This window comes from Pagrus pagrus, assembly GCF_965226575.1.
Source record: "Pagrus pagrus genome assembly, chromosome: 15".
In the NCBI taxonomy this organism is placed as follows: domain Eukaryota; kingdom Metazoa; phylum Chordata; class Actinopteri; order Spariformes; family Sparidae; genus Pagrus; species Pagrus pagrus.
The window spans coordinates 3,428,942-3,441,405 of NC_140199.1; the positions used below are offsets into that span (position 1 = coordinate 3,428,942).

General features: G+C 40.8%; 1 protein-coding gene across 1 annotated transcript in view; it reads left to right on the top strand.

The window, feature by feature from the left end:
• The window catches only part of LOC311270145 (protein kinase C epsilon type-like), a 65,818-nt gene that overhangs the window by 34,504 nt on the left and 18,850 nt on the right, over positions 1-12,464 (top strand). The window lies entirely within an intron of this gene.

Below are 12,464 nucleotides of genomic sequence, written 5' to 3' on the forward strand. Positions count from 1 at the left end.
ATTCATTTTCATCACACATGTGAACGGCTTAGTGGGAATATTGTCTTTTTCAGATTTGGGGCAAGAGCTCAGATGTTTGACAGGATCTGAGAAATCCTCTTTGGAGGCAGAGGAAGTATTTCTCACCGTTTATATGTTTTTTTCAAGACAAATACGTCTCGACTGATGCAGTGTCAGAAAAAAAACCTCCAAAGATCAATGTTTTCCCTTTCAGTGAGAGTCGAGTCGAGCTGCGGACGCTTTGCGAGCGGCGTCTTCTTGTTTATTTGCACAGACTGTTCTGGAGAGCTGGAGTCTAATGATGGCGTCTCCTGTTCAATTTATTTATTCCTGTTATTTTCCTCCAAAGCAAACACAAACATGTGCAGGCTGGATGGATGAGGGCGAGACAGAGAACAACACATTTGACAATCTTCTTCTTCTTCATCTATTTCCCTCCTCCTCTTTTTTCTCCTTTCTTATCTTTGATTATTTTGTTCTTTTTCTTATTTTGTTCCTTTTGTCTGCCCGAAGTGGACACACACACACACACACACACACACACACACACACACACACAGAGACACACACACACTGATTGGGAGTGTGTTCTTGGACAAAACAAAGGGATTTTTTGTGGCTCTTGCGTAACCTCTTTGATCCTTATCAGGGCCATGATGTGTATTCCATATGCTGTGTGACCCCGCCCTCATCACCCGCCTCCCCCTTCCCTCCCCCCGTCGCCTCCCCACCCGACTCTTCTTGGAACCGGGCTTCATGCTCTGGACCTGATGTGATTACAATAAACAAACCCACATATACATAATGCTGTATATGGCACGTAACCCAAACACACACACACACACACACACACACACACGGCTTTACATCGGCGTCGCACTTCACCTCGAACACAACGTCGGCTCCACTCGGCCGTCTGCCAGGCCGACCCACATCGACTCAGTGGGTTAAAGAATCAGCTCGTTCGACCGGGACGGTACAGTGACTCTGAATTCAGCTGCAGGAGGGTGATTGTGATGTCGGATTCAAACGTCTGCAGGAAGGTTTCTGTTTTCTATCAAGCTGTAAAGTAGATATGTAACATAATAACATAATAATATGAACTCCTGGCGACTATACGTTTTAGGGTCGATTTAAAGGCAACTTAAGGAGAAGAAAAGGCTTCAAAGAAGAGCTTTTGCTTCAGCTCAACACCCATTTAAACCCGGGGCAGTGAACACACCATCACACACTGTTGTTAAAAGTACCCAAAAATCATTCTTGAGTCAAAGTAATGGTGCTGAAATATCACTTTGTTAAGGAAAGTGAAAGTCCCCCGTACAAACAGGCTAGTTCCTGAGTAAGTCTTAAAGTATCTTAAGACTAAAGTAACATTATACATATATTTGAAGGTATGTACATGCTGTATACTTTGGGTTTACCGATTATTGACCAGCGTTTTTCATGATGATTGGACTTGTTGTCTTTATTTCCTTTAATTGCATTGTCGATAAAATAAATTGCTTTGTAGATATGCTAACCCGGTTGTGATACAACTAGAAAAAGTTGCACATTGCAACTTCAAAACTGAACTTAAGTAAAGTACTTGAGTAAATATACTTAGTTACAGTCCACCACTGCCACCACGCTTCCTTAAACAAAAGAACAGATGCTGAAACACAGTAAGTGGTATTTTTAGCGTGTGGTCTCTTGAACATGAAGACATTTCAGAAAAATTCAGTGTCGGTGCAACAAATGAATTAATAATAAATGATAGTTATCTTCTGTTTTCTCTTCGGTCTCTGTTTCTTTTGCGCCACGTGGCTTCTTCACTATTTCTTGCAGCATTTCTACATGTTTTCATCCCTCGTACCTCTGTGTGCACAGCTTTGACCTCCTTTAACCTTTTGTTTTTCTCCCTCTCCAACTTCATTCTCATTCCCTCCCTCATTTTCACTGTGAGGCCCCTCAATGGCTAATTTACTGTACCTGCAACACAGCACTCTGTGTCCGGACATGTTGTCTCCTCTCAGTCACAACATGTGCATAAATACACACACCTAGTGAACATTGAAGGTCATATCACACAGTTTTTAACAGAAATACTTCTAGAAAAGTGTATTTTTGCACATTATTGCAGTGGAGTTGCTGCTTGCTGCTGATTTGTTTTATTTATTGTTTATATATTGTTTATTTATTAATATCTGAATTTGGTTTTTAAATCAATTTGTCATTTAATTAATAATGATTTATTTAAATGTACACTTCTGTCATGATTATTTTTTTTAAATTGTTTCATGCTCAGGGACGATGTATAGACAACAGAAAATAAAGATGAGATGGTTAATTAAGACCATTACATCCTGTCCTGGGACACAAACAAACAAAATACTTAAAAAATAAATAAAAACAACAACGAGGAAGAAGGAAAAAAGACATTTTAAAGTACCTCTATACATTTGGAGCGCTGTGACATCACTGTACATTAAAAAGTCTGCACTTTGTGTGACCTACGTCCTACCTACACCCTCCCACCCTGCTTGTTCTCCCCCTCCTCCCTCTTCCCTCCCTCCCTCCCCTTCTTAATCGACTGTGGGATCGCAGCCGTTCCCCTATCGGCCTAATTACCGCCGAGAAATGTAAATAACATTATACAACAGTAGCGCCGGGCCTCACTCAGCTCCGCACAGAGGTGGAGTGGGGAAGTAAAGTCAGGGAAGACGTGAATGAGGAAGTAAAGAGAGAGAGAAGAGATGCAGGAGGATTAAAAGAAAACAGGGAAAGCTGGTTTTAGGCTGCAGAAACGTCAGCATCTATGTGACGATAAGCACGGCGGTCGTTTTCAGCAGACTGAAGGGACGAACAGGACAGGTTACTGTGAGAGAGTGTTTTATAATGAGCTGTAATTGGTTGAACATCAGAGGCAGCAGAACCAGCCAGAACCCAGCCAGGTGCATTAATGAGCCCTTTGTTCTGCTCTGCTGAGGACAGAGACACTGATGGACTGACAGGAAGATAGAAAGACAGATAAAGAGAGAGAGAGAGAGAGACACAGCTCAGAGTCAGCGGGGTCATTCAGACGGAGCAGATGACTGGGACGAAGCTCGGTCCTCTCTCAGACCATCGTGGTTAACTGATCCTTTAACTTTTATAACCATCTGTGACTTCTTTCATAAAGATTTTCAAAATTGTCAAAATGTAGCATTTATTTTATAGCTGCCTGTTAACTGTCATTGCCGTAATTGCAGTTTGAGCACGGAGAGTGAGCTTAGAAGATTTGAACTTTGAGATGGGAGATGATGCTTTGCTATCATCATCCTTCATTTAAAAGGCACAATGTGCAGGATATGTTTTGTTTTATTTGCACACACATAAGATTATGTAAAGTCAGATGAGAGGATGAGCGATGTGTCAGAAGAGGTGAAGAAGCCATCGGGCTCATTAGACAGACCTCTCCCTCTCTTCAAAGACAAGAAAAATGTATATAACATAATTTGGGAAAATACAACAAAAACTAAATAATAACAAGAAAAAGCACACGTAGTAAACAGAACTAACCAATCAATAGGCAATGATGTGTTTCATCCTCTCTGCTGTGTCTGCTCTGTGTCTGTGTGTATGTAGCTCAGCCTCACCCTCTGACAAACTGCAGCTCTCAGTCACAAAGCAAGTGGAGAGGCACATGAGGCGGTTTATTTGTAGCAACGTCCTCATGTAGGTCACATGGAGAAAAAGTTCTTAGTAGTGTAGAGTACTATGGAGCACTTGCTTACTTATTTCTGCATCAAAATAGTTGATCACTGTAGTTTTTTAGCAAACAGGAGTAAACTGGGCATTTTTCGGGACTATTTTCGGAGGCGGATTAATCCACATTTGGGGCTATAGTGAGTATTCAGGGCAGCAGGACGGTGAATGTGAGAGTCGAAATAAACAACAGTGTGTGTGTTCATGGTGATTAAGGATCATGTCACCCAGTGTTACAGTGTGGCTCATTAATGTGTTTTTACATAGAGAAATGAAAACACTTTGCATTGTTGACAATAGTTCTTTTCCAAATCAAAAGTGCATTTTCTGTTGGAAAAGATTCAGAAAATGCAAATGCTATGCATCGCTCTGATTCACGTGTCACATTTATCACCACAGTAGATTAATTTTTAAGATTTATGGAGGATTTTATTACAAATTCCTTAAACCAATTGAGGGTAGTTTTCTGCGAATGCGCTGTCAACTCTAGTCTTACTCTCCCAAAGATCTTTTTCAACGGTCATCTGTGCCTTTAAGATAAATGAGCTCTACTTATGAGCTGGAAATAATCCACGCAACACACGTCATGTTCGATCCAGAAGAATTCAACCTTTCATGAGGGGTTGAAAGACTGAAAGCACTTTCTTTGTTACCTCGAACCCTATCCCTCTCACTGACGACAGTGTTATTGGCTGGTGTTTGATTTTTCTCTGTCATGTTCCTGGATCAACGTAGAAGCAGTGATCGAGGGTATATTTCCTGTAGGTGTGATGAATCTATACGCCTCCTTATCTTAAGTATTACAATCAGGACAGCCTTGAGTTTACTGGAGTTAACATAATCAACCAGCTGTGTTCTCCCTGCTCTTACACATATACACTGTATATTTACACGAACAGCTCAGGACCATCAACTTAAAATCACGCAAACACACACTTACACACTGCACCTTTAAGGACCTGTTTTTCCTGGAAGTTTTTTTTCCCTTTTGGACCAATCAAATCAGTCATCAATCATGAAACGTTGTGCTCGTTTGTTCTTATGAGAAGAAGCAGTAAGGAGAGAACCAGCAGCCCACAGCACGCATTTTACTCCTGTCAGCCTTCATGAAGAAAGACAGTGAGGGCGTGAGTGAGAGCTTACGAAAACAACAAACGCACAGGCACACACGCACACACACACACACACACACACACACACACACACACACACACACACACACACACACACACACACAGGCACATGCAAGTTGTCCTGCCAAGTATGTGTCAGTTTTGAGCAGTTGGGAGTTGTTCTTTCAAAAATACAGTCATTAGTGGATGTACGTTATGTTTGCTGTTCTTGGGATACAGTTCAGACATACACACACACACACACACACACACACACACACACACAGCTTTTGTAATCCTACACTTGAGAGGTAGCTCACTGACATAATACATCCCTCAGTCTCTAACCTTAACCAGGACATTCACTTACGTAAACCTAACCACCGGTCAGATCAGCAAACAGTCAGAGAAATAATCTTTGCACGTTTGATTTTGGTAGTTTTTAGAATAAAACCGACAATCAATACGTTATTGATCACTTTAACTTACTGTGGTTACACGTGTCTGTCGGTCTGTATACGCACGTAGCCGGGTCACAGACCTTTTGATTTGCTGCCCACATCTTTCGCAATCGCGACCGCAGCTCTGTAGGCAGAATTAACAGTGGAGATGTCGTCTTCCTGTGCCAAACCTACAAAACCACATTTGCTTCATGCATGAATAACAGAGGCATTAAAATTTAGCAGCTGTGACCAGCTCTGACACACACAGCAGCACAGTTTGTCTCTCAGGAATAATGACTCCTAAATCTTTGTATTTCCTATAATATGAAATACACAAAACAGACTCTTTGCAACAGATACCAGATCAGAATTCACACCCTTTTAATTTACCTTCTTCTGTTTTATGTGTTAAATTTATGCATGATGTTGTGTCCCCCAAAAAGTCTAAATGGGATGAAAATGTAGTATCTATCACACGTACGCTGCCTCCTACCAGCAGCCCCACAATGCAAATATATATTGCAGTTTATAGATATAAAAATGATGCACACAATTAGATCTGAAATCCAGATTTACTGCTCACTCACTGTAGGGAGTAGTGTATTTGTGAATGAGAGAGTGTTTTGCGTCAACTGAAAAGAGGTTGGACGATACATTGCTCGCTGCTGATTGGCTGGAAATACTAATGTGATGACAGATTAATAAATAAAATTGTAACGGTGGTCGAAGAAGTACTCAGATCTACAGTACATGTGTATTAAAATCAGAATATACCAAAAGTAAAAGTATAATACATCGCTGTTGTTGCATTTATATGTTTATCACTTTATTGATGCAGCTGATAAAGGTGGAGCTAATTTCAACTACTTTATTTGCTGCTGAGTTCATAATTTGAATCTGCAAAGTAACCAGTGGAGTAAAGTCTAAAGTAACATCAAATATAAATACATAAATACATGTTAGTGTAATTACATCTGACTGTCAAGCTAACATACACATACAGGAGGTATCAGTCATCTTTAAACAAATCCTGGTTCTGATTTTTGTCATATTTTTTGAATGTTAGTGTAAGTAGAAACAAAAAACACCTTGTTTTTACTTATCACTGTTTTTTGACCTTTCTCTTCAACAGCAAGTTGACAAATGCAGCGCTGCAGTGCCCACATAGTCTCACCTCCTCCGGACGTAAATCAACTCGTTAGCGTCAGTTTTTCCCTGCGGTATCGAGAGTATTGATATTTCTCAAGGTGTTGTATCAAAGTTAGAAATTCCAGTATTGTGACACCACTAATCTCTTAGCATTAGCTCATTAGCTGCAACATCAGCTGCAGGAGTGGTGATTACACTGTCATGTATCACTGAACACTATTTATTGAAAGCTGTGATGAGAAACGTAGATGGAAGCTCAAGTTGTTGATAAAGTTAAAATGTGGTAGTGCTGCAGATGTCCTGTCCCTGCAGCATGATCTAGAAGAAGAATAGTTTAAAATGTCCCTTTTCCTTCAGTTTGGAAGAGGTTTTAGTTCAGAGCCGGTTCCTGACACTACATCTCAAACAATCTGCACGTTCTGGATGACTCATTAGATGTGCTTTGCTTTGTATCTGTTCGGCCAGTGAGTGGCTGCTCAGTGCTTTGGGAACACAAGCTTGATTTAAACTGCAGGAGGTTTTTTTTTTTTTTCTGGCAAACATTCTTGATCTGGTTCCAGGGCCACACACACAATACACTCTGTCCCCCAATTACAATCATTTCCTGCTGCCATCATCAGTGAAAAAAAAAGAAAAAAAGAAAAGTGCTGCCGTCCTCTTAAAGGCAAAGTCCACGATAAAACGTTTATGACTCTGAGATCAAACTCAAACATATGATTCATGCTGTGTATCGACAGTTATTGTTGCAGCATTTACAAGTAAAGCAGTGTGATAAAGCTCTCGTGAAGCGTTTAGCGATCAGACAGCGTGAAGGTCTGAATGAAACCCACAGAGTGAAAACAACCTTCTAGGTTCTGTTGAGTGAAATCACCGAGTGCATCTCTACTGGGCCGGCTCTGTGTGGTAATGACCAGCAGCCAAACGGTAATGGCTCGTAATGTTCCGAGAAAAATAGGGCAGCAATTCACTTTTTTTTTTTTGTTTTCGTACACGGACAAAAGTTCAAACCCCACTTGTTGTTTTTTTTTGTTCCCAGTTCAGACAGATTGTGATGAGCGAGTTCATACTGTCGGGAGGGAAGATGTGGCTCTCTAGAAACATACAGATGCTTGTTTCTCACAGATTTTATTGTTGCATGAGTTTATTTACTCAAATGATTTATATAAACTTTACTTAATCTAATGGAGAACTCATAGTCAAGGATGAGCTGAGTTAGTAGATTTACTATTTCAGGTAAATGCTAATAAATATCACTAATAATGCTTTGATTTTCCCTCCTTTCTTCTTCCTTCCTGTCTTCTTCTGTGTGATAAGCCCCTGCATAAGTAATGTTTACGCTTTAATTACTCCATTAAAGGTAATATTATTACTTTACTTATTATTTGGTATCAAAAGACACTGGTCATAATGTAAAAACACCTTTCTGGCCATTATTCAACGTCATAATCAGGAAGATTAATTTTCCTCCCCCTCCCTCTTCTCTTTCTTCTTTGTCTCTATTCTTTCCTTATTACTTCTTCTTCTCTTCTTCTTCCGTCTCCTTTTATTACTTTTTTATTGTACTTCTCGACACGGCTTTTAAATGCTTCCTTGTTTTCTTCATTTTCTCATTCCTTCTTCCTTTCTTCCCTCCTTCTTTAATTTATTTTCCTCTTTAACTGATCTTGAAGCAGAAAATTCCCCAGAATTAAGATATGAGGTTACACAAAACACACAACAGCAAACTAAGTAAGTCTCTCTGTGCTTTTATGATGCATTGTTGCATAGTGTGTGTGTGTGTGTGTGTGTGTGTGTGTGTGTGTGTGTGTGTGTGTGTGTGTGTGTGTGTGAGAAAGAGAAAGTATGAGTTAATCGGTTTGGGGTTACATAAGATGCAAGTTTAGACTTGTTCTACATACATCTAGCAGGGTGGCATATAGGAGGCATGTTTAATCACACACACACACACACACACTCACACACATTCATTCTATGTCGCACACACCCAGATGATCTCCTGCCCACACAGAAAATAACATCTTGATGTTATCTGACCATTGTATGTATGTGTGTGTGTGTGTGTGTGTGTGTGTGTGTGTGTGTGAAAGAGAAAGTATGAGTTCATCGGTTTGGGGTTATATAAGATGTAAGTTTTGACTTGCTCTACATACATTTCAGCAGGGTGGCATACAGGGGACATGTTTAATCACACACACACACACACACACACACACACACACACACATTCACTCTATGTCGCACACACCCAGACGATCCCCTGCTCACACAAACAATAACGTCTTGATGTTATCTGACCATTGTATGTATGTGTGCGCGTGTGTGTGTGTGTGTGTGTGAGTGTGTGTGTGTGTGTGTGTGTGTGTGTGTCAGCAGTGGGAAGCCAGTATCTGTACATTTGTAATTACACTCAGGAAATGTTTATTCATGTTTGATTGGGTGGGACCAGCCGGGACTCAGCGTACATTTAAACAAACTATTTCGACATCCTGTTTAAAGTCGAGCGGGCGAGCGAGAGAGAGAGAGAGAGAGAGAGAGGGAGAGAGAAACTCTAGCTGAGGTGGACGGCCGGACACTTATGTAAGAGCTGATCCTGAGGCCCCTTTAAACTGACACTGGAGACGAAAAATGGAGCCTGAGGTCAGCTTTCAAAACACGGAGCGTGAATGTAGTGGAGATCAGCCGCGGAGGCCGGCAGCTGCCGAGGTTCAGCAGCTGGGCTAACTTTGGTCAATTCAGGTCAAACTAATCAGTAGGAATCAATGTCGCAGCCAATGCAAGCAGAGATAAGAGCATGACACAGAAACAAACACGGCCACTTAAAGGACTAGTGCAGCAAAACGCCGTCTCTGAGTATCAAACACCGACTCTGGTAGTGTTGAGAGATGCACTGAAGTGATCGGTGTGTGGATATTAAGTGGATTGAGTATCGGCTATACAGGAAGAAAGTTAACGGCTCAGTTAATGTTTCTGTAAAACACTGTTACGTTTAAATCATAAATCTACGTACTGTATGTGTCATGGTCACATTACATGTTTATTACCTGACTTTCATGCTGGAAGGTGGAGGGGTGTCGGAGTTGCAGGTGACGTTTCAACATTTGTAAGAGTGAAACCACTGGATATTTTTAAGAAATCAATTTCCAGCCGTGTTTGCGGCGACCAAAGCAGGTACTTTGAGGCAAAACGTGATGTTTTCTCGACCCTGACCAAGTGTTTTTTTGTGCCTAAACCTAACCAGAGCAAAAGCACAAGTTATCTGTGGTTTTGCAGCTGCCGGTCCACATTAAATACACTTTAAATACACTATCAGTTACAGTCAGAAAGTTTTCTAACACCATCATCACAATCTCTGGCCTAATGTCACCTCTCCAGTGTGTGCTACGAGTGACTCAGACTAGAAAACACACTGATAAGCTATTAAAATGACGTCACCGCTGTTTGTGATTGTGTTTTTACGTAGGCCTGTCGATTACTCACCGATGAGCAGACACATGTTGAAACCCCTCCCTGCAGATCATCACTCAAGTTTACGGTCCGTCAGACATCATTGTTACAGAAGAAGCCACATGCTGCTTATCCAGGAACACATAAAAGGCTACATGTAATAAGCGTGAGGTCATTATAGAGATCAGCCATATGTGTGAGCAGGACTGACCAGCGCCAGGCTTCCCATTAGTTGTATGTTAAATTTCAGCCTCGTTCTAAATGAAAACTACATTTTGCAGCTAAGATTAACCTGTTTTCTTTTTAAATTAGGTCAGAGGAAGTCGGGGTCACGGTTGAGCAGATCCTGTGGTTTTTGTTCATCATCAGCCACCTCCGTTTTGATTGTTTTCCTCAGAGAGAAGCAGGAAGAAAAGTGCAGAATGACAGGAATAATTCCCCGATAATGACTGTGTGAAGAAACAGGCTTGTTGAAACCTTAGAAATCAGGGTTTCTTATAAACAACTTTTGGTTAACTGGAATTATGCCGGCATGGGAAATTACCTGTTACCCTGCAGTTCTGTGTCATTTCTGAAGAAAACAGGAGATTATTGTAAGATCCTGTCCCCCAAATGTGCCTGAGAGCAAGTTTTTGGTTTCGTGTGTATAAAATGATGCTTACAGGTAAATGGAAGAAAGAATAGGGAAAGGGGTGCGTGTGTTGGGAAAACTGAGTTGAGATAAACCTCCTATTATTCCCATTTTGAGCTCAGGTCAGATGAAGGATTATGTGTTTGTTATCCTGACAAAGCTCTCTTGAACTTTCCAGATGTCAGAAACTCACTAAAGCGAAACAAGACTGAAAATCTGAATCTCTACAAGTTCTCTAACATTCAGCTATACTGAATGATAAAAAACATTGTTCCAGACTTTTGATTGACTGCACACACGTCTCATTGTCAGATGAGTGAATGTAGTGAATTTAAAAGGACAACATAAAGAAAATGAGAACATACTCAAAGTTTAGTGCCGGCAGCCAGATGCTGATACTTTTGTTCAGCTCTGCAGTGTTGTAAAAAGTACCCAAAGGGTAAAGTTATACAAGATATCCTGATAAAATATCACTTAGTAAAAGTGAAATAACGACCTAATCGCCAGAATAAATGTCAGCTAAGCATGTTTCTGCAAAACCACAGATATATATCAATACTAGACGTTTCTTTATGTTGCAACTTTTAGTTTGTTTAGGATGAATTTTCTATTTCTCTCTTGTCACAACGCTGATGTTTTGCCCAGGTTTAAGCACAAAAAACACTCGGTCATGGTCGGGAAAACGTCATGGTTCGGCTTGAAATACCTAGTTTGGTCGCTATGATTGCAGATGAAGATGGTCTGACTGCCTGTGAAAAATAACCTGTTATGACACCATGAAAAACGGCTGGAAATGTCCAGAGGTCCCCTTAAAAACACCCACAGGTGTGTGTGTCGGCCGTTTGGCGGCCTTGTAATAAAGTCACCTCTGTTATCTCCACCGTCTGATGTGAAAGGTTGCTAATGAGCATTTAATGTGAACCTGATACGCCACGTTTGATACAAATGTCAACCTCGGACATATCTGTGGTTTGCAGAAATGCAGCTGCTAACATGAAATCTTTGCGCTGCAAATAGTATTTGTGTAAAAGTCCTAAAGAATCTGTTATTTAATGTTCTTAAGTTTCAAAAGTTCAAGTAAAAACACATTGTACATATATTTACATGTATGTATTGAACACATTGTATACGGATCACCCACCCATCATTTTTCTGATGATCTGAATCATTGTTTGTTTTTGTTTTTTAAAGTCGAATCACTGGTAGAATAAGTAAATAAAAACATGTGCTGCCCTTTCTCTGATGCAGAATGTAATCTGCAAAAAGTAACTAGTAACTAAAGTAATCAAATAAATGTATATTTGGCTCCAAAACGTTCCACCGCTGCACCTCTGAGCTTATTTCTGATACAGTTTGTGATGATGTGATGAAGTGATGAGCTGCCCGGTCCTGTTGGAGATGTCAGCAGATGAAACTGCTCTTGTTGCTATGGGTGATGACGAGCATGTGTGTGTGTGTGTGTGTTGTGCATGTGCACTTTCACAATGGCTGACATTTATGAAACAGAAGCATGATGACCTTATAAATCTATGTTCAGGCGTATTTCTGTCTCGTGTGTGCACACAGTTTTAGTCATGAGGTTTAAACACCTCAACTGTGTGTAAAGGAACAATCCACCAAAAATATGTGTCCCTCCACTTTCCACCTGCATACATACCTGAGGTCCAGTCTTTGTGGCACATGGACAGTATGTAGTCCATATGTGTCTGTGTCCCCTTCACTGGGGCTCACACAATGGCTGGGAGGGACTGCTCCTGGTTTCTTATATACGGAGCTGTTTATATCACAACCCCCCCCCAACAATTACACACACACACACACACACACACACACACACACACACACACACATCCTCTCTCTCTCTTATTTCCTATATGAAGAAAGGGAGCTGGAATTCAGGAAGGGGGCCATTTTCAGTACCAAGAGAATAGAGCTCAGAGGGCGAGGTATAGTGTATGTTGT